The sequence below is a fragment of the Aythya ferina genome (genome assembly GCF_964211825.1).
Source record: "Aythya ferina genome assembly, chromosome: Z".
Classification (NCBI taxonomy): Eukaryota; Metazoa; Chordata; class Aves; order Anseriformes; family Anatidae; genus Aythya; species Aythya ferina.
Window position 1 is genome coordinate 81773097 of NC_140299.1, and position 27394 is coordinate 81800490.

At 38.9% G+C, this 27394-nt stretch overlaps 1 protein-coding gene across 1 annotated transcript in view; it reads left to right on the top strand.

Annotated features, from left to right (window-relative positions):
- ADGRV1 (adhesion G protein-coupled receptor V1) overlaps positions 1-27394 on the top strand; it is a 298863-nt gene that overhangs the window by 257165 nt on the left and 14304 nt on the right. The window lies entirely within an intron of this gene.

The window sequence follows — 27394 nt, forward strand, 5'->3', positions numbered from 1 at the left end:
TAATGCAAGAGGTGCATTGTTTTGAAACAATAGCAATAATTGCATGGGTTTAATTTCATAGTAAATACACTGGGAAAGAAAATTGCTTGCTTACTTATGTAATTTTACTGAGATAATTATACCAGTAAAACTGAAGTATTTGCAGCCTTTGCAAGGAAACAGAGTATTTCAATTTTCTGTGTCCTTTAATTAAAAAAAAAAAAAATCACTAAAACCCACAATAGTTTAAAGTAGCCGTAAGATTTTATTTTTTTTTTCATTATTAGGAGTGAGAGTTTAGGGTTGACTTTTCTCATTTAGCATTGGTAAAGAAGCAAAGATCTTTTCACTGAAAAAGTCTAATATACACTAGATGTTGATTATTAGTTACAAAAAAACGCAAATTGCCCCTTACAGAATTTCACACATGTGAGTACTTCCACCGGACCACTACTGTGCTGTGCAGAATTCAATACCTTGTTGTGCATTATGGCATTGTTTACAGAATAGAGGCCAGTATATCACAGATGGTAAAGTGCCTCTAATGTCTGAAAACAGTGAGATGATGAGGAATCCAAAATATATACATTGAAATCTATGGTGTTCAAATTGTTCTGAGATGCATATAATAGAAACATCTGTGATATCATGTATTATCTACCTATATTCATACCTGTATTATTTACCTATATTTTACCTCATCAACTAGAAAGTAATAAAAATGAATATTTACCACAAAACAGATTTATTTTAGATTTTAATTCAAAAAGTAGACATTCTTCTCAGCAGAAATCTAGACTTTAAAAATATTGAGTCATAAGCATTTTTTTAATTGAAAAAAAAAAAAAACAAAGCCGTAGCTTACTCTCCCTGTGCATTTAGTTATTCAGTACAACTTGTCATTTAATTATACTGCATATGTTGACATATATGGGCTCAAATTCATTATCCTTCTTTTCTGTGAAGTTAAGTGAGTAGTCATCACCTGCAAGCCAATAACGTCACTTTTTAGGAAGGCATTTGAGCTTTCTGTGCAGTGGGACGGCCACAGCTCTGCAGGGCTGGCTGCAGCGCCCACGCACGTCCCCTGTCTTTCCTCTCCTCTCCCCCTGCAAAACCTCAGAGCACAGGCAAGCCCCCATGGGAGCTTCAGCAGCACAACCCTAACTGCTGTGGCTTTACAGTGAAACATGTCACTGAGATGCAGGATAAGTGCGTGGTGACGTCTCTGTGTGTATGTGCACATAGAAACAAAACATACTTTTATATATCCTTTTTTTTTTTTTTTTTTCCCACCGTTCTTCAAAGAGTTATTGCTAGAATCCGATCCAGGCTTGTGTTTCATGGATATATTGGATACAAATGCTTGAAGAGGGTTGCTCATTATAACTGAGATTTTATGCCAGAGGTAAAGCAGTGACAGAGCACTGTAATATGCATGGATATTTGCTTTAATAAAAAAAATACTTTATTGCCAGTGCATATTTAGAGAAGACAGATATGAGCACTCAGTGAGAATTATCATTCATGGCCAGAATGTTGACACTTCTGTGTAACTGCCAGAAGATATGTTATATTGCTCTGCTTTATATAACCTGAAATGTTTTATTCAAGCAAGGGCACAAAGCCTAGGAATTATTGTTAGTTTAATTATTGTTGCAAGGCACTAACTCCTGTGATGAGAGCAAGCAGTGAAATGGGATGTTGAAAACCAGTTGTGTAAAACTTGAGTCCCTCAAGGCCTGCGGGGGATTTATTGCACCTGGTAGTTCAGTACGATAGCAGGTAACAGAAAACACAGATAAAAAAGCATGCACAGAATAACATTTAGGTCATGACCGATAATGGAGATGCACCTGTGCATGACTCTGAAGTTAAGATTTTGTTTAAATCCAGATAAAACTGAGATGGGATACTTGCTCTTCTCAATCTATGTGAAGTTTTTCAGTTGGTTTTATTTAATGCTCTTTATGTAATTTTGTTTCCATTCATGCACTTTAAAATTTTCAGAAGGACCCCTGGCAGCAGGAGCATTTCTCATCTTTCATGGCTTTATCCCCCATTGCATCTCCATCGTCAGACAGGGCGAAGCAGGGAAACACACATTCAGCAGCTTTGTTTGAGGAGCTAGGACTCCCGGTAGGCTGCCGTGCTTTGGCAGGAATTAAACATGTAGCAGCCAGGTTTGCTATTTTCAATAGCAATTAATCCCTTGGTTTTGCAATTAATCCCTTGGTAATATCATTTAAGAAAAGTGCACTCCTGTAAAAGTGCACTCTTCTGTCTCTGATTGCCCTGACAAAAGATGGTGGTGTCTGGAGAGTGGCTGTAGATGGCAGCTGGCCCGCAGGGTATGCTGCACCATCTCCACAACAAGTATATTACTATTCAAATTACATCAATATTTATCCTTTTCATCAGAAGGAGCAACACATTACATTCCTTTCCTAGTGCTAGAGGATCGGCAAAGCCTCAAATATAAAATAGTGTTTCCTCTATTGACAGGACATGCTAAAATTTCACGTTTTATCTCTTCCTGGCTAACGTTTTACATTAAAACCTGTGCATTTGCAGCTCTAACTCAGATAGTAGTCAATAAAAAACTTTTCCTTGCAGCTGTGAAGAGCTGAGGACTTTACACTTCACATTTCAAAGACATTTTCTTATGCTCTGCTGGAGATATTAGGCAGGAAATGTAATAAGACAGTATCCTCTACCTTTCATTACTAGATATTAGAAATTACTTTTTAATGTGTGAATTTATCAAATATTTAAAAGGAAAATATAGCTATTTAGTATTGGATGCCCTAAGAAGAATAAGAGAAGTTGAGTAGATTTCTCACAGTGCTACCTTTTTTTTTATTTGTTTGTTTTAATAGAAAATGTTTTCGGTGCCTTGTAAATCTGTACAATAATATGTGTTTAAAAAACATTTCCTGAAACACCACCGCTGTATAAACAACCTCACCACATACACATTGTTCTCCTGTTTTAAAAGTTGCGATTATCTAACCAGGAAACAGAAGATCCAACTTGTGATTCAGGTGACCAGACATGCAGCATGAGTTGAAAGAACAGTGAAGCGTCAGGGCGAACAGCCTGCAAAAAACACCCAACGTCTGCGAGCTATGCTGTTATTCAGATAAGCAGCAATGCTGATTTGTGTTAATAAAACAAAGGGTCAGCACATGGGCTGTTTCTGTAGGAGAGAAGTATGCATTACACACACTTCTGGTAGTAAATGCCCTCAGCATTTTCAGGTTGTGCTCCCCTGAGAGGAGCTGTCAGGGTGGTCTTGGGGGATAAGCACGCGGTCCTGGCCTGCAGACAGACACGTTTGTGTTGGTGTGACAGTGTTGTCTGAGTCCCTGACTTCAGCCTGTTTGGGGATGAGAGAGGGATGTGAAAAGGTGCTAAGGTGTGGATGGCACGTTATGAAAGTGATTTCCTGTGGAACTCACTGTCTCCCCACACGTGCTTTCACATGTCATTCCCTTGCACTGTGCCTTCATCAGCTCTCAGGCAGTGGTTGTTAAATCTGGGACGAGGCTTTCTGCCTCCAAAGGCTGCTTCACCATCTATTAGCGGGCATTTCTGCTATGCTGTGTGCCCCACTTCAGTCTGAAAGCAACTCAGCATTCATTAAAAGCTTTTCCCAACAGGAAAGAGAACATGAAATAGTTTAGAAGGAGCAGAGCCCTGCTTCCCTGCTGCTCAGGAGTTACAGACCCTGAGCAGAGCAGAACACGACCCATTAAATGTGTTTGATATCCAGATGGATCCAGCTTGGGAGACTGCAAAGGCACTGTGTATTATCCAATTTAGTTGTTTAGCCGCATGACAAACATTTCCTCGGAAATGCACTTGATAGAAAAATCATCTCCTAAGGACAGATTGTTTCCAAGCACTTCCTGTGGGAAATGGTTTCCATCAGAGAGGAGTTTACAGTACAAGCTATTCATGTGCATGCAGGGGAGGGACAGTCCTTTCCCTGTATCTTCAAGAATAAACATGCAAAGTGCTGTTTGGGGGTACAATATCTGATTTACATCGTCACAGAGTAAACAGTCACCCAGCAAATAAATACAGCTAAACCCCTTCTGTTCACCACAGCCAAAATGAAAGTTTAAAAGGTATCTTAAAACTTTTTCATCCAATGTGCTTAAAGTAGGAAATCCCAAAATACATTTAGAATAGTGTAAAAGGAAAAGGCTAAGGAGCATGTTTAGGATATCGATGCTTGGAGTTCCTCCATGGCATGGTCCTGATTATCCCACCCAGGCAGCGTCTGTGTCACAGAAGCACACCCTGTCCTCTCTCGTGAAAGACTTGGGCTCCCAACCCTTTCAGCTGGAAGACGAGAGAGGAACATTTGCCTTTTTACATGTGACTGCCTGAGCGGGTTTGTTCGCAAGCTGTTTGTTGGGGTCAGGAGCGAAGGAATAAGCTGCTGTGGCTCTCGAAAGGTTAGGATTTCACAAGCCATTTTGCACATGCCATAATAATATAAAAGCTGGCTGTGTTTTTCATGAGATTTGCAGGGTGTTTCTGGTTTCTGTAGCTGAGGTCATCAGTGGCATATTTACTGTTCAGTCGAGGCCGATCCAAAGTTCAGGGAGGTGGGTGGATCTCTTCCCCTTGTTTGCAGAGGCTGGGGTTAGGCTTTAGGTCTGTGCCGAGGCTTCTCCCCTGAGCTGAATCCTTTTATCTGAACCCTTTCTCATTATGATCTTGATTATTATTTGGTTATATTTCCAACAAACTTCACTGGACACCCCGACCCTCTATCTTGTAACTTAGAATATATGCACACTGCAAACCGCAATGTGTTAGGTACTCCTAAGCTACCTCTGTTGTGGCCTCTTGCACCTTGTACTAATCCTTACCACACCCTACTCCCAGTAATAAATTAACTATATTTTAAAAATAAAAAGTAATTTTGAACCAAAACCTTGCTTTTAAGAAATGGTGAAATGTTACATGTCAACAGTATCAAAAGTCCATTTTTCAGTGATCTTAAGTCAGGAGAAAAGCAAATCAAGATTGGGAAGTATTCCATTATTCAAATAAATCTTATGTGGTTGTTTTGGCTGACAGAGATACGAATAAAATATCTTCTCCCATTCTGTATTTGAACACACTAGTTCACATGACTGCATTACTGACAGTGTTATATATAAAATAAGTGTTTCCAGGAAACCCTGAAAATATCTGGAAGTAGCAGTTGATTGATGGTTTTCTAAACTGGGCAAAATGGCTGACTTTTCTAAAAGTAAAAATTTTGAAGGTCAACTAATTAGTAGTGGGCTACATTAAAATAAAATTATTCAAAAGTTCAGATATAAATGTTTAAGAAAACACAGTACTTTTAACAAGAAAGCTGGACATACAGAAGTCTACTGAACAGGTGCACACCCTAACCTGACCTTGACTGGAGGAGATACAATTCACCAAACTTCAACAATTAGAATAGCAGATGCAAACTGGAATGTGAGTAGGAGCTGATTCAGTAGCAAAGAGATAAAATATTGAAGAAAACTGGTGGATACAGTAGCAAAACAACATGAACATGAGGAATAAACCCTGTTTTTAGAGCAAGCAAAAATAATTGTGGCAAGAGACATGCCAGAGGTTTTAGAGGCCAAAACACAGTAAAAACATCATACTGAGACAAAAAGAACAGAGATTTAAAGTTTTAAGCATGCCATACTACTACTATTTTATTTATTTATTTATTTATTTATTTATTTATTTATTTATTTATAAAAAGGGCAAAAATATGCAGTTCTTAAGCTCATGCTGGTGCCAATTGCAAATAAAAGAGTTTTTTTTTCCTAGGGTACACTATTTATCTGGTGATACTGAGAGGGCCACAGCTATAAATATTTCCACTTCCTGTTCCTTGTGGCATGTTCCTCGCCATGAGTCAGGGGTGGACGATGTGATGCTGTTCATAACAGTTCCAATGATCTAAGCAATGCAAAAACAAACAAAATCAAGTACTGGATAGACCTGAGTAAACGTGGTGGGCCGCAAAAGGCTTCCTCAAGATTATGCAAATATGAGACTGTGATTCCACAATTTAGATAAGCCCAAGAGAAGACTAGGAAGTTGTCGCAGTATTGCCAGGAAATGATGAATTTAAAGCAGACTATCAAAAACAGAGCTTGCTCACATACAAATAGTACAAGCAATACAGTCGGATGAGTGCATAATTCAAACACAATTAAACAATTCATACACTACCTCAGGAAAAAATAAGTAAGACTAAATATGCAGCCTAAACAGGCATTACATTTTGACATCTGTGGAATAAAGTAGCCTACATGCTGTTTCTGCAGACTTGGATTTTCTTCCAGACACACTGTACCTGGAAGGAAAGAAGATATTGTAACAAGGACAGTTCACTGGTTCAATAGGTGAACAAAAAGACAGAAAAATTATTTTTCTTAAAGTCAAAAACCTAGCAAGTTTGGCAGGTGTTGAGAAACATTGTAGATATGTACATTTATTTTAAAACAAACAGGAAAATGAATTAATATAAAACAGATAGGTAGAGAAAGCTTTTCAGTTTTTGAGACTTGTCACCTTTTGACATCAGCAGCTAAACTTTTGGGATGTCATCCTCATTGGGCGATAGCATTGCTATGCTTTATACCAGCAGTCCAAACTTACAAAGCCATCTGAGTGCCTCAATTATTTCAAGAATCAAGACAATGCAGTATTTAAATTTATATCCCCTTCTCCACATGTTGAGTTCCTCCTTAAAGAATTCTCTGTGCTCCTAGTTACCAACCTACGCATACTATAATGCATAATTACCATAATTTTACTTATGAAATAAGTTACTATAAATACTACAAAATTACTTATGAAATTATTGTAAAACATTCCCTTTACCTATTCAAGTTCTTAGGTGATAGACCCAGATATCAGTTTGTAGCTGAAGGCAAAACAAAGCAAAAAAGTGTGCAATTTCAGATAAACAAAGGAAGCATTGTTATGTTGGGACTGAATACCTGACAGGATAAACCAATGTCAGAAGAGAGCGATAGTGAGTAGATCTGTGTTCATGATGATAAAAATATATATAATAATACATAATAAAATTGCAAAAATTAGTGAAGGAGTCTGAAATGTACTTTGACTTAACTGGATTTTTAAGCAGTCTCAAGAAACATTTAGAGAGTATTTCAATCACTTGCCTACTAAGAATATGGAAAAAAATGATGTGTTATGTATATATATATTTTAAACAAAAGTAGACATTAAGTAACATTTTAGTTCTTCCAGCATCTACTGAACTTCTTCAGCAGTTCTTGAAGAACTATAACATATGTTTCAGGAAGAATTTTAGAATATGCTGTTCAGTTTTTGAGACAGAAGATGACAAAGCATTTTTTACCATTCTAGAAAGTTAGGAAGGATTATTTAGTTGGCAAAGACAAATAAGAAATGTCATTTACATCACTGTATTCAGTGGAAGTTTATCCACTCAAAAGGACAAGGTATCAGGTACATTCTCCTCTTCTTCTAGCATCGTCAGTAAGAGTTGACTTCTCTGACTACCAAGAATGTAATAGCAACCAATTTGATTTGGTATCTGTAAAAAGTACCACCTTTTCATTTTATATTGCTGCTGATTGCTTTGTGTCACCATAAATAGCATTTTTTCAATAACTCAGCTGAAAGAAGTATCTCATTATAATCATAATGTAGAATTAGTCTGTATTTTGCCTTTACATCCAACCTTCTAAATTCTGTAGTATTATTTAAGACTAGTTGATAGAGCAGTGCCAGCTCATAGCATTCAGAAGTCAAGAATGTGACTTCTGTGCTTTGAAAATAATGAATTTATTTATAATTGGCTGAAATACTCAGTCTCTCTCTCTCTCTTTCTCCTTTTTTTTTTTTTTTTTGGCACTGCTTTTCACAGGCAAAGCCTGCTTCATGTACTGGCACAGTTTCAGAAGGTGAGAGGCAGCAAACAGTAGGGCAGTGACACTCTGGGGACCACTTAGAGAAGTTGTAATACCCAGATCCATGAGGCTAAAAGGGATTAATCTGGAAGTGCTGAAGGTGCTAGCAGTTTAACTGTTTAATTTTTGAAGAATCATGGCAATTGAGGATATGACTGATGGCAAGGAAAATGATAATATTGCTCCCAAATTTTAGAAAGGCAGAGTGTAGCTTCCAGAAATTTGTGGCTGACAGAAACTAGGGGACATGACAAATGTCAGAACTGATCTAGAAGCAACTTCATAAATTTGAGAGAAAACCTCACAGTCCTCAGTGAAGAGACACAGTTATACACCTAAAAGAGAATAACCCCATGCATGTGTTCAGCCTTGGTAGTGTGAGTGTTGGTCTTGCTGGAGTGGGAGTGTGCCAAGCTGAGCACGGGGCAGCAGTTTACTCCTTTTAGATAAGGCAAACCACACTCTGGGCTGTTGTGGGAGAAGTTTGGCCAGTTGTTTGAGTGATTATTTCTGTCTGCTCAGTGGTAATGAGGCCACACTTGGAACACTGTCCAGTTTTGGGGCCTCCAGTTCACAAGGTAGGTGGAGGGTCCAAGGCAGGGCTACCACAGTGGACAGAGGTTTGGGGCATGTCTTCTAAAGAGTGTTTGAGGGAGCTGGGCTTATTTAGGTAAGGGCACAAGTGGAAAATTTAATAGCAGTATGCAAATATTTGAAAGGTAGTTAAAATGATGATGACATCATGCTCTAAGAATCACAGAATCATGAGTTGGAAGGGACCCACAAGGATCACTGAGTCCAACTCCTGGCTCCACACATGACCACCCAAAAATCAAACCACATCTCTGAGAGTGCTGTCCAAACACTTCTTGAACTCCGGCAGGCTCGATGCCATGACCACTGCCCTGTGGAGTATGTTCCAACTCCTGACCACCCTCTGGGTGCAGAACCCTTCCCTATGCCCCAGCCTGACCCTCCCTTGTCCCAGCTCCATGTCGTCCTCTCGGGTCCTGTCGCTGTCCCCAGAGAGCAGAGCTCAGCGCCTGCCCCTCCGCTCCCCTCGTGAGGGAGCTGCAGGTCGCCATGAGGCCTCCCCTCAGCCTGCTCTGGTTGGGGCTGAGCAAACCCAGGAACTTCAGCCGTTTCTCATGTCTTCCCCTCTAGACCCTTCACTACCACTGTAACCCTCTTTTGAATGCTCTTTAGCAGTTTTATGTCCTTATATTGTGGCAACCAAAACTGCACACAGTGCTCAAGGGGAGCCCACACCAGCACAGAGCAGAGCGGGACAATCCTTTCCCTCGACTGTCCAGCAGAACTGTGCCTGATGCACCCCCAGAACATGGTTGGTCCTCCTGGCTGCCAGGGCACACTGCTGGCTCATATTCAGCTTGCCATCAATCAAAACCCCCAGATCCCTTTCTGCAAAGTTGCTCTCCAGCCTCTTGTCACCCCCAGACTGTCCATACTGCCAGGGTTGCCTCTTGCTGGGTTCAGAATCTGTCACTTGCTCTTGTTAAACCTCATATAGTTGGGGGTTGCCCAGCTCTCTGATTTGTCAAGATCTTCCTGAAAGGCTTCTTTACCATCAACAGCGTAAACAGCTCCTCCTAACTGCAAACTTCCTTGGCATGCATTTGAGATCATTTATGAAAACATTGAAGAGAGCTAGTCCCAGAATGGAGCCCCGTGGAACCCCACTAGTTACTGGCCACCAGCCTCATGTAACCCCTTTGAGCTTGCCCTGTTGGCCAATTAATTGTTCACCCATCACACTAGCTGTATGCTGGACAATTTGTCCAGAAGGATACTGAAAGAGTATCCAAAGATTTGCTAAAATCAAAACTAAAATTAAAATAAATTAAATAAAAATACAAGAAAATAATGTCACCTTTACTGGCTTCCCTTGGTGAACTAGGTGGGTGACATTTGTGTAAAATCAAATCAAGTTAGTTAAGGGGGACTTTTCCCCTCATGAACCTGTGCTGGCTATAACCAGTTCTGCTGCACTCTCTTTTAAGCACCAGGTGGTTAGAACAGGGGGCAATAGCCACAAGCCTGTGGCTTAGGAGGTGTGGATCAGATCTTAGGAAAATTAATTCACTAGGGGGAAGTACAAAACTGGAACTGTTGCCCAGAGAGTTTCTGGATCTCCAGTGCTGTTGAATTTTAAGACTCAGCTAGACAACACCATACTGAGCTGATCAGTGGACTGACCTTCTGAGTGGAGTACATAACTTCCAGAGGTCCCTTCCAGCTAACTTTTCTGTGATTCTGGTGACCTGACATGCAGGAAGCCCTATTCTCAAGCCCTTTTTCATTGCAATAGACAGCAAGAGTGGTCACATGTCACTGAGATCATGAGCTTTCAGAAAAGCATCAGTGACTAATCAAGGACTAATGATAACTCCTTAAGAACCTGAAATGTTGTAGACAGGAAAGTTTTGCTAAAACATGAGCCATCTGTAGGAATTCCTGTGAAGCAGTGGATTCAATGTTTCTCATGTTTCAGCACTGCAGTGTGGTCTATATACACACATATCTTCATAACGAGTATCATTCTGATAAGAAGGGCAATCTGAAATCACTTTATGATTTGCACCCTTCACCCTTTATGAAGGGTGAAATAAATGCATGTAAAGTTTTAATAGCTTCTAGGAAAAGAACCAGACCCTTTTCCTCCACCCACACATTTCCCACACAAGCACACTTAGTGTTGTACAAAGCCAGTATTTTATCAGAGATTGAGAAAGGTGATTTCTTTTTTTTTTAATTCATAATAAAGAAAGGGAAAACAAACAAACAAAAAATTACTTTGTTATTTTATATACATCTTCAGTGGCCTCCAAGCAATTACTGAAGAAAGATTGAATGGTATTACTGCTTTACTCTTTCATAGTATCATTATTATTCAACATAATAATAATATGCAATTTTAGGAACTAAGATTTAATTTGAAATAACACTAAAATCAGTAAAGATTGTCTACAGTAACTTTTTCTGATGGACTAACGGCTGTGTACTGTCCTTCTTTGTATTTTAATTTTATCCTTGACATATAATACATTTTTAACAGGTGTTACTGTTGGAAATTGTTTAGATTTTTGGAATACCATTAAGTGGATGTGTGTCAAAGGCATGTGAATTAAAGGACCAACATCCAGCCTTTGTTTATAGTGTGACTCGTAGGACAGAACAGGAAGAGGTTTAAAAAAATGTATATTGTAGTGGGAAAATGAAAATCCAATCACGTAAGCAATGTGGTTCATATAGAATAATGCTCAAAGGGACTTTTGTTATGTGAATGAAAACATTATTGCATACTACAATGAGAGTGACCTAAGGCTCAGTGAAATTCTGAAGATTAAAGAAAATAGACAACTTTAAAAGCTTTATCATCTAGTGAAATTCTCATCTATTGTGATGTTGTGATGTTGTGATGTTGTGCTTTAATTTGGCTGGCAGCTCAGCACTACACAACCATTTGCTCACTGCCCCCCCTCTTCTACCCTCACACAGTGGGATGGGGGAGAGAATCAGGAAAAAAAAGTAAAAGCTTGTGGGTTGAGATAAAGATGGTTTAACAGGCCAGAAAAGAAAGAGAAACAATAATAATGATAATAGTAATACTAGTATTTACAAAGCAAGTGATGTACAAGTGCAATGCTGACCAATGCCCATCTCATAACTAAGCAGTGGTCCCCTCCACCCCAACCAGACACTCCATATAGCTGTTATGGGACATCCCTCTTGCCACTTGGTCCTCTCGGTCCTGTCCCCTCCCAGCTTCTGCTGCACCCCCAGCCTGCCCGCTGGCAGGACAGAGCAAGAAGCTGGAAAGTTCTTGGCTTAGTGTAAGCATTGCTCTGCAAGCATTAAAACATCAGTGTGTTATCAACATTATTCTCATCCTAAATCCAAACACAGCACCCTACCAGCTACTAGGAGGAAAATTAGCTCTTTCCTAGCCAAAACCAGGACATGTGAGCATGATAAAATAAAATCATCTTGAAAACATCAGTGAGACCTATCCTTGGCAGCTTTTTCTTATAGCCATTTTATTATTATTATTTTTTCATCTAGTACATTCAGATAAGCTGCAAATGCTTATTTTCCAATGAGGACAAAGCAGTCTCTAAGTGCAGTTGACATTGTTTTTGCCAGCGTAGGAAATTGTGAACCAATAGTTGTCCAGACTAGGATGGAGTCAGCCTAAAAGAAATTGTTTAAAGGATACTTTTTAGAAGCGCATTCTTTTAAAGCAGTATTGTCATGGACTCTAATAGGTCATACTGGACTAAAGGGAAGCTAGTATGCCAGAAGAAACAACGGGGCTTTGGAACAATGACAAGATATGAAAATATATCTTGTATAAAAACACTTTTCCCTCAAAAGTGTTTTGGAATAGAGTAAGCATGGAATCCCTGTAAAAATGAAGCTGGAAGAGCTTCATTTAGGCATCAGCAAAATCCTCTCTGCCACAGAATGGGTTCATTTACGTCATATACTCAATAAGTTTTGATTTTGTCAAGTAGAGTTTTGTTAATTAGATTTTAATATTACAATTAAGAATTAGATACTTAAAAATAAGGTAAAGTTTAGATTGGATTTAGTGAAGTTAGGCATACTATCCAGTACTAGTCCAAGCCATTCTCTACTAGTCCAGAAAAACAAAATGCAATATATGTTGAACTTTAAGTATTTGATACAGTAGCACAACAGAATTGGAGAATTAAGCATAAAGGAAAAAATTTGGGGAAAAATAGTAGTAATAATGTATCCAATAGTAATATGCATTCCAGTTTTCATTATGACTGTGGCAGAAATAAATGGTAGTACAGCTTCTTCATTACACAAATTCACAATTTGGAGAACTTAATGCACAATTAAATGGATAATTTTTAATCTGTGGAATGAAATAACTTTTTTTTTTTTTTTTTTTTTTTTTCGTGGCCTGACTACGGTAAGTGCAAAGTTACGCACCAAAGACACTTAACGTGAATGAATTTCTGCTATAAGCTGATTGGTCATATATAATTGAGAAATGAAAGCTGAGGTGGGTGTGTTGTGTTACTGCAGAATGATTGCAAATCACCAGCATGATGCAGTTTGAAAGATGCAAATGTGATGCTAATTTTGCACCCAACAAAGATATTAATGACATCGTAAAAGGTACTGGTGGCATTCTTATTTGGAATCCTGTGCACAGCTCTGAACCCATTGGTCAAAGAGATGAATTCCCTATATGATATGAGCATTGAAAGAGCATTAGTGGTGATTGGGGATTTGAAAATCCTATTTCAGGAGCCTGAGAGTATTTTACATGTCAGCAGTTCATCTGTGCCATGTGCACACTTAGCTGGATGCTGTCCAGCAGCTGTGGAAAAACACTCGTGTTGTGTTGCACACAAAATAACACATCCCATCTCTCAGGAGGCGTTTTTTAGGGATTTTGGTCCTTTTTCAGAGTTGGTCCTCACTTAGAACCACTTTTTGAGTTCCAACACTGCTCTGCCGGTTCTGATTTTCAGGGGCAAGCAGTTAAATGTCTAACATGCTCAGAAGCACTGCATGTGGCTGCAGTCTCACAGCACTAAATTCTTTGAGAATTTCAGTATTTTCTTCCAGTAACAGAGGGATCATGGACTTACAGAACGCGTTATCTGTCCTGTCATGCATTTGGTCTATAGTCGGTTTGTCTGAAGGTTTTTAAGTGTGATGTTGCCAATGTTTTCTCTTTGTACTGGATTTTTGTGATGGATTTTTTTTTCTGCAGAGGGGAATGTGTCAACAGTTCAATGTGAGATCTGAATATAACCACTTAGGAACAACTCTCTCAGGAAGCTTTCTAATGCATGTGAGGACTGCAAATCATTTGTGTCTGGAAAGAGTTGAGCAACTGTGGAGCTGGAGTTAACCACAGTTGGATGAAAATTGCTAAATTATGTTTTCTTTATTTTAAGCAAAATGTCAAGTGTTGCTCTTTTGCCTTTGCCTTGACAAAGGTCAATTGGATTTAAAAAAGCACCAAATCAACTCAAACTGTCAGTTTAGTATTTGTTTAAATCTTTAGATGTGTTGTTTTGCTTTTACAAGAGAGTCATGGAAAGTTTTAGTGACAGAGATATAATAGATCCTCAGTTGCAAAATGGGTAACCCCACTGATAATTTTTCTTTGTTCTTTGTACCTTTTCTTTCTTCTTAAAGTAGAGTGAGCAGAAGGCTTTGTTTTGTCAGGGGCATCCCCTGTGTGTGCTTGCGTGCGTAGGCATGCACGCAAACAAAACACATGATCTACTGGAGTGCACTTTGTCCAAATGAAGAGACTTCCTAATGTTGTGGCTGGGCTTCAGAAAATGTGTAACAGGAAAACAGGCTGAAAACAGTAAGACTTAGCCTGAAATACGCTCAGCTACTCGCATACCCACCGGAGGATTTTGAAAGTTCAGGGTGTCTTATGCCCCAGCACATCTAGGATTAATAACCTGAGTTCCAGGAAACAAAATTGGCGTTTTAATAGGCAAAATGATGCCTTTTTGAGTGGAGTGGAGCCAGCAGCTGGTGCAGGACCTTCTTCTCATTATTAACTTTTGAAAGACAGTAGAAAAAAAGTCATTCTCACCGTGAGGACTGGCTGTCCTGCAAAGCTTTGTTATTTTCACACTAGCTTTTGTGTAACCACCTGCTATCAGCCAAATAGGCCAACCTATGTGACAGATATTTTTTCTTCATAAAGGAAAATGTATGCTTATTGGCCTGTTTTCAATTCTGTCATTGCATTTTCATCAGTGAACAAAAAAGTGTCAGTCACAGTCCCCACCTCTAGGCACCACAATTAGTACAGTGGTTTCTGAGGGCCTTTTATGTGGTCAGGAGAAAAAGAAGTGTGATTCCAGAGGATGCTTCACTGTACATCTGTGAGGCTCCTGCTTTCAGATTGTTTTCAGTTAGTAGAATGTTTCAGTCTTTAGACTCATTGTCTCTTAATGTCTTATTAAATAGAAATGCTTCTGTGTTTTAAACAAGAATATATATTTTTTAAATGATCTAGACATTGCATACATTGAGAGCAGAAAGTCTGCTAGCACCAATTCTAGTATTTCTTTGCCTCTCTCAGAATCTTTTCTATTTTTTTTTCCATAAAAATGGAAATCTCAGAAAGACAAACAAATCATTTGTATCCATGTTTCCACGAGGGCTTTGCTTTACAAATAAACAGATTGTAGGTGTCTGTCAGTTAAAATACAGGATAGGATGTAGTGAGGCAATAAGAGACATTATGAGATCTTGGACCAGCTGAAGTTTTTCTTAGGAATCAGTGTAAAAAGTAGTGTCTGAAAAGTAATTTATCTCAGATCACATGATTCACGTGTGAATTTTCTTTTTATTTTCCAAGTCCCTTGAAAAAAAAGTGCAGCTGTCCTACTTTGCTGTAGGACATATGAAAACTAAGTGAGAAAGTATTTTTAAGGTTTGCCTTATAAGCTTATTTTAGAAATAAGTAAACTAACAAAAAAATTCAATAGTTTTGCCTCTTAGAAAATATATTAGTAGGAAAAAAAAAAAAAAAAGGAAAACAAACATCTATCATATCATAAGTTTATTTATTGAAATTAAATTTCAAAACAATCACAGATAGTCGTGTTCTGCTTGTGAAGGTTATCATGATAAAATACATAGATATTGTATCTGAAAAACTGAGAATAAATTATTTTTTAATGACTCTCACCTTTTTGTAGTTCATATGGCCTGTAAGTAGCCATGCTCTCTACAGCAGCATGAAATATCACCATATCAACAGTCTACAGAGTACCTTCCTCAGATGGATATTATCATCTCTGTTTTATAGATGGCTGGGATGAGGGCCATGGAAAGATAAATGACTTGTGTAGGGCCAGCATGCTTGCTAATTTGGGAAGCAAATTTAATGGCTCTTATGTTTCAGGTTGTTCTCGGTTTATTAAACTGCATTACTACCAGTCTCGGTCTGTATTGCCACCAGTACGTTATTTTCCAAGTGGATTCTATTTTAGAAATGGCAGCCAAAGACAGGACTACTAGTTCATTAATTCTCTGTAATAGTAGAGCATAGAAGGAGCTATGGAATGAAAGATTTCAACATGATTTAAATAGGGATCCTCCTCTTCCTGGAAACATCTCTTTTCATTTTGCTTCAGGTTGCCCCCCTCCTCTCCATTGGCAATGAGCATTAGCAAACACTGTTACTCATTTTACGGACATGGCTTGGCTCAGCTTGTATAAGAAAGATTTTTAAAAGATAAAATGCCAGTCATGGACTGGAAGGAAATCATGCAATACTTAATACTAAGTGATGTCTATCTCACTTGCCTGAAAATTTCCCCTTGTGCAGTACCAATACAAACAAGTCAGAAATAAAACTTAAAAAAATCCCAGAATTGTAGTTAAATACAAATGTAACTTACACCGTGCACTACAGCTTTTCCAAAAAGTGTTTGAATAGGAAAGAGTTAAAGTGGTTTTTGTTTGTTTGTTTTTGTTGCCTTCTTTTTTTTTTTTTTTTTAAATAAAAACGGGGTATCTGCCATCGTTGGTCATCACAAATGCTTTGTGTGTGAGGATGGAAGAGTCTTGCAGGGTGGTTTTCAGCAGTGTTTTGTAGGATGTTCGTCCTGTCCCACTTGATAACGTCATCCCAGCGCTGTTGACCAGAGTGTATCAGAAGTTAATTTCATTGGCCTGTGTCTCCACTGCTGTCTTCATTTCTACCCACTACTGACCTGAGGCAGGCAACAGGGCAAAAATAATCCCAGAAGAAAGCAGGGCATGAGGTTGTGGGGTCCTCTCCTCCTGAGTCGTGGGGCTAGATTCATGTCATGTCGTATGGGATCCTTTCATTAAGAAACTGAATCAAATCCTGATTTCAGTGACCTTACAAGAACAGAGAAGAACGCCATCATTTCATTGAAAGTGAAACCTTTCTTTCAGCACATCCCACAAATACTGAAAAAGGTGTAAAGACATATTTATTTTCTTTCCAAAAATGTTAGGGCCTCCTTAAAGCGTGAGTACCACATCTTTGGGCTGCTGTTCGAAATGCATCTGCACTGTATATGCAGTGTGACACAGATAATCCTAAACAGACATAAAACACATCTGCCTTGGAGCCAAGAGCAATAAACCCATGTCAACAAGGATGCAGAGCCAGGGCATGCAGTGCTGGGGGAAAGGCTCCTCAGCCTGGGCTCAGTGCCGCACGCAACTGCGCTGCTCCCCTGCCTCCCTGCTCCTTGGCACGGGAGGTGCCATGATTAAGGTTTGGTTAATTGGATGCTGTGGTGAGTGCTTGGTTGCACAAAATACTGGTAAAAATCCAACAGGTTGGACTGCAAAGACCACAACAGCCATGAAGCTTTAAAGCCCACCTAGTGCCACCCCCTGCCATGGGCAGGGACACCTCCCGCCAGCCCAGGCTGCCCCCAGCCCCATCCAGCCTGGCCTTGGGCACTGCCAGGGATGGGACAGCCTGGGCCTCACTACCCTCACAGTGAAGCATTTCCTCTTCACATTTAATCTAAATCTCCCCTCTTTCAGTTTAAAGCCATTCCCTCTTGCCCTATCCCTACACCCCCTGACACAGAGTCCCTCCCCAGCTTTCCTGTAATTGCATGCACTCACATATGCAAAAGTAATAAATATGTCTATAGCCTGTATTAATGATTTACTGACCCATTAGAAACCATGCATGAATAGCATCCTTGAGCAGATTCTGCCAATTAGCTTAGAATTAATAGTAATTAGTGATCTCACCTGATAAGCATCCACTTGGCTATTATAAAAATGTCTTCCACTCATAACATCCTTGTATAGGCCAAAGTATTACTGACAATTTCATTTTTTTTAATTTATTTTTTTTTTCAGCTAGCAACTTCTTATCCTTGTTATACTCCTAGTGGATTTTATTATAGCACTCAGAACTTGAAGTGGTGTATGTGTGATACTCACACATAAGATGAAATCATAGTCTCTGATTTATTTTCTGTTTCTTTCAGCAAAGTTTGAAAAGATTGCATCTATCATTACTTTTTTCATTCTCCTGCTAGATTACCTCCCAAATGAAGAAACTCAGTTTATCATCTATTAATTCCATTTTTGTAGTAAAAGGAAAAATATAACTAATATATAACACAATAATTCATATTGGTAAGTGTAGTTTTCACTGTATGTTTATATTTTTGTTGGAGAAAAAAAAACTATTATCTTTGCCACAAATTTTACACATGAAGTGTAACCAAAGTCTTTGAGCTACCTGAGGCCTGAGGTGGAAGTTCATCTTGATATTAAAACTGTCCATACTTGCTGATGGTGCTCAAAGAGCAGTCGTGCTGATAGGAGATGTGCCTGTGCCTCACTTACCTGTATTAAAGCACATCAATGGTTATATGTAAATGCAACGTAATGCATATTTCTGATACCCAAAAAATATATATTATGTCTTAGACAACAGAGAAATGAGCTTAAAACCAAAAACAAACCAAAACAAACCAAACCAAAAAATACACAGTCCCCCCCACCCCCACCCCCCCTCCAAAAAACAGGAAAACAAACAAAAAGCACTGCCAACTTGTGAGCACTTTTTAGCTTCCAAACGCTTCTAACCCAAGATGTGAGCGGCAGCGAGGCAGAAGCCAGAAGTGCAAAAAGGAGAGGTTGGGGCTTCCCCACGAGTACGCTTGGAGGAACTGTCTTGGCCAGTTTAGCTGTGCCATTATATTGAATTTAGGTGAATTTTTTGGAGTCAGCCTGCGGCACCACACCGCTGTCGCCGTGGGGTGCAGACGCCCTGCTGGACACAGATGTGGGGACACAAAGCTTGCAGGGTTCTCACTGTCTGCTTGCCCTCACTGGAATGGGGTGGTGAGTGTTGTGCTGTGGGTTTTGACATCCATTAACTTGTGGGAAGTGCCATGCCAGGCATTGAGACTCACGGTACTTGGCTGCACAGCTGGGTTTTATAGGCTTGATGTCTGAGCAGCTCAACATGAAATTGCTTTGAAATCTACCTACCTGGCAAGGTTTTCCTAATAGAGATGTGCCTTACTGTGGAGTTTCATTCCACTTCCCTCAGGAGACTGCTTTTGCCTCTCACCGTGTTTTTCACTGCTTGCCTATCGGCCCATCTTCTCTGCTGACCTCCACGAGGGGCCAAAATGGAGCTACAAACACCTTGGTGCGTGCAGCCCAGAGGTGAGGGCATGGTCAGGTCAGCGTTCCTGGTCCTGCCCAGCTCACCGCAGCTGCGGGCACTAGGGAAGAAAAATCAGTGAAAGGCAATTTCCAACCATGAGCTCTCTTCCTCAGCGACCATGCGGATCTGTTCCCCTCACTCAGAGTTGGCAGCTCCTGTTTGCTTTGCATTGGACTTCACTGTGCAGCCAAGACAGCTCTGTCAAACACTTTGGGTGGTTTTGCAATGAGAAAAGAGATCTGGCAGAGCCATAAGCTATTTCCATGCAAGGGTGCTGGAAAGAAGAGGCAGTGATCTGCAGCCCTCACACAAAGAGTGAGACCTCAAAAGGACATGTAGGCCGTGCTAAGGAATAGGAAAATCCGATCTAAAAGAAAAAAAAAAAAAAAAAAAAAAAAAAAAAAAAGAGCATCCAAGAGTCTTATTTTTCTTTTGAGAATATGTGAAAGTCCATCCTTTAACAGCTCCTACCACTTTTTCCTCTTAGGAGGCACTCCACAGATAGCAGGTCACAGAGCAGGTCACATCCAAATTTTTCAGTTTCGTGCTGCAAACATATCTTAGGTCACTTCTGGCATCAATCCGTTACAGAGAATTTCCAAAAGGAAAAGTAACTTCTTGTTTTCCAAGTACAAGCAGAAAAAAAAGGGAAAAAAAAAAAAAGAAAAAGAAAAGGAAAAAAAATATTTGTTTTGTGACTAAGCCTATCTGCTTCTGGATAGATCTACATTCATACTAAATTCAATAAAGATAGCAAGGCACAGAAATGAAATGCTCTGATTGCTTTGTTTTGAGATATATATGTATATATATCCTCTGCTATTACATTGGTATGCTTTAACTTAGGCTTTTTATAACCAGAATCATAGAGAAATAGCTAAAATTACAAGGCCATTATTCTACCCAGTGTTCTTCTTATCTCAGAAGCAGAGTGAGTGGTCCCTGTTTAGAGCTTGCCAATGGAATTGCCTCAATGTTCATTTCATCCTCTTTCCCGTTCCTGTAAATTTCACACTTTTTGTTCATGGTTTATTCATGGTATTCCTGACTGAGTGTGCTAATGCTGCTTTTTAGCAAGCCCCAACATAAATTTTTGCACCAAATACTTTTCCATTAAAAAAACAAAAATTGCAACCTGACAGCAGAAAACATAAGAGTGAGCAGACCTTAAAATATCTCAAACCAAAAGTTTCTAATATGAGACTGAAATCATATCTATATTTAACATGAGTTGGTTTATTTTATTTTATTTTATTTTATTTTATTTTATTTTATTTTATTTTATTTTATTTTATTTTATTTTATTTTATTTTATTTTATTTTATTTTATTTTACTTTGAGTAGTACTCCCTCTGAAAAAAGCTGTCATTAACTCTTGAGGTTCTCATTTTCACTCTGAGCTTTCTGTCCTTGCACATACTGGGGGCAAGGCAGATGGGGGGGGAGGAAAATCAGCTCATTATCTGAAGGCAGGAAGTAAATCATTTCAGTGGCAGCGCCAAATATATCATTATACCTCCACCTACTCTCGTTCACCTACTTGTCAGATATGGAAGGATGTCTAGTCCCTGCCCTCTTTTTTTGCCCACGTTTCCCTTTCTTTGAGGAGCATTCCTAACCAAAACAGTGTTAACTTCCTGCTTTATAAATAAGACTTGCCTTCTGCTGTCTCCCATGGTACAGAAAAGTGGTAAATATCTACAGTAATTTCTATTAAAATCCTGGGGAGCAGGGCATGTAAACCACTGACAGGATCCTATTTTCATCGTTTAGCAGCAAGGCCTGCACAGCAAGACCTCTGCTTCTGAGACCACAGAGCTCTCTGGCAAAATAACTACTTCTTGTAGTAGCTTACACTTCTGTTATCCTGGATAGAAAAAGCACATGTCACATATTCATTAACCTCACATATTCATGGTGAGGTACTTTGCTGGGGTCAGTTTTAACTAAAAGGAGGGTGAAGCTGATGAGACTTCGGTCCTTACAGAACTTTTTACCTGTGGGTGTGTGGCAGCCCTGAGAAGATTTTCCAGTAGTCAGAAAATGCTGAAACATAAAAATAATCCCTTTTCCCCTCAGCTTTGAGAAATGCCACTAAATAAATGGTCTATCCCATTCCTCAGTCAGATATTAAAGAGCAATAGGACATAAAAAGATAATTGTAAGGATAAGAGATACTATGACACCAAAAGAATCAATTAGAGGAAAAAATTTGTTGTCACAGTGGTAACTCCTAGCCTTTACTAAACTCTCCATTTTGAAATTATCTGCAACAGCAAGCAAACGTTCAGCAGAACACATAAAATTAGCTTCTCTCTGTGTGTGTCAATGCACACTTTCAGTTCCCTATTTCTTTTATTTTAACTCTGTATTTTTCATTAAAATGCATAAGTAGAAAATAGTGCTTTAGCAAAAAAAAAAAAAAAAAAAAAAAAAAAAGAAATACTAAAAGGAATACTTTTAATGAGTAGCAGAAATATCACTTTCTTGGACTTTGTATATGGGCAAGATTGACCTGTGTATGCTGCTAACTTGTACGATCCCTGTATGTGGCTTCCTCAGCAGCCAGTTTCCCTCCTGAGTATTGCTCTCCTGTGATAGCTTGCAGCCTGCTTCCAGACACAAGCAAAAAATTAACTCCTCTAACACTGTTAGTCAGGAAATCTCTTAACAAAGTCTTTTTCATCCATCATTTCTTGCCTGTTGGAGAGAGAAGTTAGAACAGTAGCAGGCTCAGACTGCAAGGTGTGAGCTGAAATGCAGGGTTCTTAATGTTGATCTTGGAGAACAAGCATGGCCATAAATATTAGCAAAATATTGTAAAGCTTAGGTATAAAATTCTGATCTTTGATTTTTCTAAGTCAATGCAGTTGAAAAATGTTTTAGGAATAACCAGCTTTTGGTCTTTCTAATCTTTTTTTTTTTTTTTTTTTTTTTTTTGTGTAAGGTTCACCAGTAGGCAAATAATCTAAGTTTTTCAGTGGTATGTGAGTGGACTTCAAGGGATGCTTTTCCTGATTTCTGTTCCCTGTGATAGAAAAAAAAAAAAAAAAAAAAAAAGGCAGGAGGAAAAAAGCAATGGGCAGAGAAATGGGGCAGAGGTGGGAAACAAGGCACTGCTACCCTACATACTTACGCTTTCCTGTTTGCCCTCCGTAGGCCATGCCTGTCCTGTCACTGCCATGTCCTTGGTGTTTGACTCCGTACTTACTTCTTCCTCAGCTAGGCTGAAATATAAATATAGGGTTTTCTTGATGTTTCTGGGCTGACTGCACTGGAAGAAAGCAGCGGAATCTTATTCTAGCCCAGTCTGCACATCTGGCAAGCTTGGCTAAGCATCTGTATTTTCAATGCATCTTCAAGCTGAACACCTCACTTTTAAAGTTTGAATCTGTCGTTTTACAACAAATAAACAAACGAAAACCTTTTCTGCCCCTTGCAGGGCTGAAATAGGAGATACAAATGACTGTTGTGTGGGAGTAGCTGAAAGTGTGCTGAGAGCTGTGCAAAATATTTATAGTCAGCCCCAAGTATCCAAGCAAATCTGCTTTTTAAAGATTTCCCAAAGTCTGTGAACCTTTCAGGTAAGCCTCAGCCAAGTTTAGACTAATTCTGAGCTGAATGCAGTTTGGCAGAAAGGAATTTATGGCTTTGGCTTTGGGTAGAAACTGCAAGATTCAGCATGGACTTGGCATAGCTGGTTCTGCATAAAGAGAAACTTGGCAGTTTCGACCAAGTTTCAGGTGTCACACTAATATTGGGAAAATACATTCACAATGCTGGAAGGACAAAATTTTTATTATTATTGCAAAACATACCCATAACATTTCAATCGTTGGAATTATAACCTTAGACAAACATAACTTTATACAAGAGAAACCAGTTGAAATCACTGTTACTTAGTGCAAACCTGTTAATACACTTTTAATTTAATGATAGATACATGAACAATTCCTTTCTCATTCCATTTTATTATGCTGGCTTCTGTTTGTGTATGTGGTAGTGGTGGTTGGTTGGTTCAACATGTGGTCTTATAACATGGCACATCAATGGTGTGGGTTTTGCAGTCCTCAGTTACATTATATTAATTGTCGTCTTTTGATTTCAATGTGATTTTTTTAGAATTTCAGCTGTAACTGAGATAAATTCTACAGAGCAAAATGGAAAGTAAATACATCAGGAAGCAAAGTGCTGATAAGCAGTAAATGTTCCCAATAGCAACTGTGAGAACTAAGAGAAAAAAATGTGATTGATAAGAATGATAGTAACTTCATGCAAACTGGTGCTTAGTGGCAATTAAACAGTCAAAACCTTGATGATACAGAGCAGATCCAAAGTCGATTTATTAAACATAATCACCAGTTGGCAGGGTTGCATTGCTGAGGACATGTCTTTTACAACAGTGGCTTTGAATGCTAAGAAGAAGAGCTAGATTGAAACAGAAGGATCTGATTTACATTTCAAAGGTTAATATTTCTGGAGAGCTGTGAGTGGGAGATGTTATGCGATGGCTTAGGATATAGTATCATGTGACTAAGATGATACTTCTGTCATCATGACACCAATAAAAGATCTTCAAGCTGTTCTCAAAGAAAATGTGGATGATAAAGATATGGAAAAATAACATGTACTTTAAAGTCTGTTTTTTAATATCCAAACATGCACAAAAGTGCTGTGCATAGGATTTATCATTTATAGCCTTGCAACTTGGAGAAGTAGAGAATTATGTATGTTTTTCCTGTGTCGGCTGGTAAGCATTAATGATGTGTATAAGTATATTCAGTTCCATGGCTAATTTTTTTCCAAAACAGATTAGGAAAGACAACATCAAATATATACCATGCATTGTACAATGGCCTTGATCATGATTTCCTGAAAGTGGTTCCTTCAACATTGTGAGTCATCTCTTGCTATGTAAATTCTAACTTCTTGAACATGGCAAAACATGCAAATTATCAGGATTAATCAGACCAGTAATTTTCCCAAAAGCAGTAGGCACTGTTACGTAAGTCAGTGTTAATCCAAAGCAGGCTTTGACTGGCCAATGATGGAAAACGACGTGAGAAAACAGAAGTCCAGAGCGTAAGAAGTTCCAGTAAATTAGTGAAATCCCCAGGGTAGTTCACAAGAAGTCAGCTAAGGCATTAAGGTGCCAAAGCACCCAACAAGACACTGCCACCCAGAGTGGCAACAGCACATGTGGCCCCCCAAAAATTACGAGCAGCAGAGAAGAGGGGGAGCCTGACCATTAAACTGACAAGCAAAGGACTTTCTAAGATCAGTTGCCAAGAGTAAATTGGCATAGTCCAGACAGAGAATAAGATTAAATCTCACCCTGATAAGATTAATAAAACTGCAGTGAAACTAACCAAAGCACAAGCCATCATGCAGAAATTCCTCTATGGTGACTACAGACAGCTAATCTCAAAAGCTGATCTGAGTAAAGATAACTCCTCATTTGGAGGAGATATCTGTTTGTGCGATTTCTCGTTGTTTTACCACCTGGCACCAATAAATGTGTAACTTTGAAAACAATAGTGATGTTGTAGCCATGGTGATCTAAGGCTACATAGTAGGAAAGAAATGATCCAAGATGGACAAAGAGGTCTTTCCATGGTGTAACACACGCTACTATCTTTCCTTATGCGCCTTGATTTCACACACACACAAAAAGTCTCTTTTGGAAAAATCAACTTTTTGTGATTTATTAGATAAATGTTAGTGATTAAGTATTTTTTATAATTAAAGTATGAAGTAAATTATACATATATAGAGTGCACTAAATTTCTGTTAGTGATGATAAACACTGAAGTAGTTTCAGGAGCTAGGGTTGTTCAAATGACATTTCTTGTCCAGAGGTCCTGCACAGATACTTTAGTTTTATTAATAGAAATGCCATTTCTCTAAAATAGATCACATTATCTGAATATAATTCTCCTTGGAAAAGATGAAGTTTTGCAATTTCAGGACAGAATATCTCAGCAACAGATGAAAATACATGTGAGAGAACTATGATATGTATGAAGTATATGAGAAGTATACACCAGAAAAAAATAATAGTAAAAATAATAGAAAGCCTTGGTAAGCCTTGGTGTGTTTGTGCTTTTTAAACCAGTAAAAGTCCTCTATCTTACAAGACAATTTAAAATTATGGGAGACAGTACGCATTTTTTTTTTTTTTTTCTTCAGTGTGTTAAAAGGAGATGAAGAAGAGATTTGTTGATACAGTCTGATGTATCCTTTCCTATTATTATTAGCAAAGTTCTCTCAACTGCCAAATTTAGATATATTGCAATCTTGGAACCTGCAAAATTAGAATATGAAGATAGAAATAGAGAGAATATGGGCATCAAATGCACAATGAAGGCTTTCTGTGGATCAGTCTATCAGATCTGCATGTGATCTCATGGAACAGTAAAATTTATTTTGCCACTTTATTGACAGCTATGGGAGTTTATCCTTAATTTACCAGCTTCTTGCAACTACCCCTCTACAGAGTAAATAAATCAAGTTGTTGTATTTGAGAATTCCCATCACACACATTCATGCATCAAGCCCTCCCAGAAGAACCTCCCTTCTCCTCCTATGGACAACATAAAGAGGGAATAACTAGAGACCAAAAAAATTATCATGCAATATCAGCATTGAATATTTGGGAGAATCTGTACAACTGAATCTGTGCAAGTGAATCTGTGCAACTCCTGACCATGTTGAAACTAAGGATAAAAAGACAGGTAGAGTAATATTACCTACAAAGGTCACACGGTAAAATTAGATCTTATCTTGCCATCATATGCTTTTCAGTTGAAAATAAGGTTGGAAGTAGCAGTACTTTTAAATAACACTCATAGCCACAACAGTCAAAAGCTGTAAGCCGGTGATCTTGACCTTTGAATGTGGTTATTCTGTGCTTGGTTCAAGACCCTGCGTGATTAATGGAAGCAATTATTTTTGTGTTCCTGTGAGTTCTGTGGCTGCTACAGATTTGGAGAATTACTCAGCTTAGAAGGACCCTAGGGATGTTTTCTGGTCTAACCTGATCTGGTCAAAGCAGGGTCCACGCTGAATTCACAGGTAGGGCTTAGGCCTCTGAGAATGGGTTCCTCTCAGTTTATTTGGTCTCTTTGTTCCAGTACTTAATTATCCTTGTAATAGATTTTTCTTATATCCACTGGACTTGGTCAAGTTTTTATAGATCTGGTACTTTATCCATGTAGACTACAATGTCCTGACCTGAATACCAGAATGATGAGGGGGGCAGTGTTAAAAGAATTGTGAAAGTCAAAGCAAATGTGATCCACCACCACCCCTCCACTAAATCAGTCACTGTATCATAGGAGGCAATCAGGATGGTCAAGTATCTATTGTAAATCCAAAACAAGATTGAATCATAGAAACATTAAATCAGAGAATCATAAAATCATTCAGGTTGGAAAAGGCCTCTAAGGTCATCTACTCCAATCTTTACTAACTGAGGGTGATGAGGCCCAGGCCCAGGCTGCCCAGAGGACCTGTGGCTGCCTGGCAGTGCCCAAGGCCAGGCTGCATGGGGCCCTGGGTGGCACTGGATGATTTTTAAGGTCCCTTCCAACCCAAACCATTCTGTGATTTTATAATTCTGTGATTGGTGTGAATGGCCAAAGACAGTCATGACAGATACAGTGAAACAGACAGTACAGTGCCAACAGCCTTGTTTTCATTGTACTTTAGGTCTATTTTTGCAGTATTAAACGATGAGGTTAAAACAAACATAGAACATCGAAAGTATAATGAAGGACAATGCACTTCTCAAACTAGTGCTTTTGAAAAAACACATTAAGACTGTAGAAGTTGTGGTTGGACTGACAGCAGAGATGTGTGCATGCTTCCTGTGCTCGTGCAAAGTAAACAATCTGGTAGCTGCTGGTGCTAAAATAAGCACCAATCAATATGGGGTGATCCATGGCATCTTTGTGCTTATGACTACGGTAGCTCAGTGTTGTTTGGGCAGAACCGTTGTCTTGTTTTGATTTCCCAAAATTCATACATAATGGTTTCTGATAGAGATGCAGAGTCGCGAGAGTAAGACCATAAACTCCTTTGCATACTTCACACGAAACCACAACAATGGCACACAGGACCTCATCTCCACAAAGCACATTTTCTTGATGTTTGTCCCCCTGTACTCTGCTCTGGTGAGGCCGCACCTCGAGTGCTGTGTTCAGCTTTG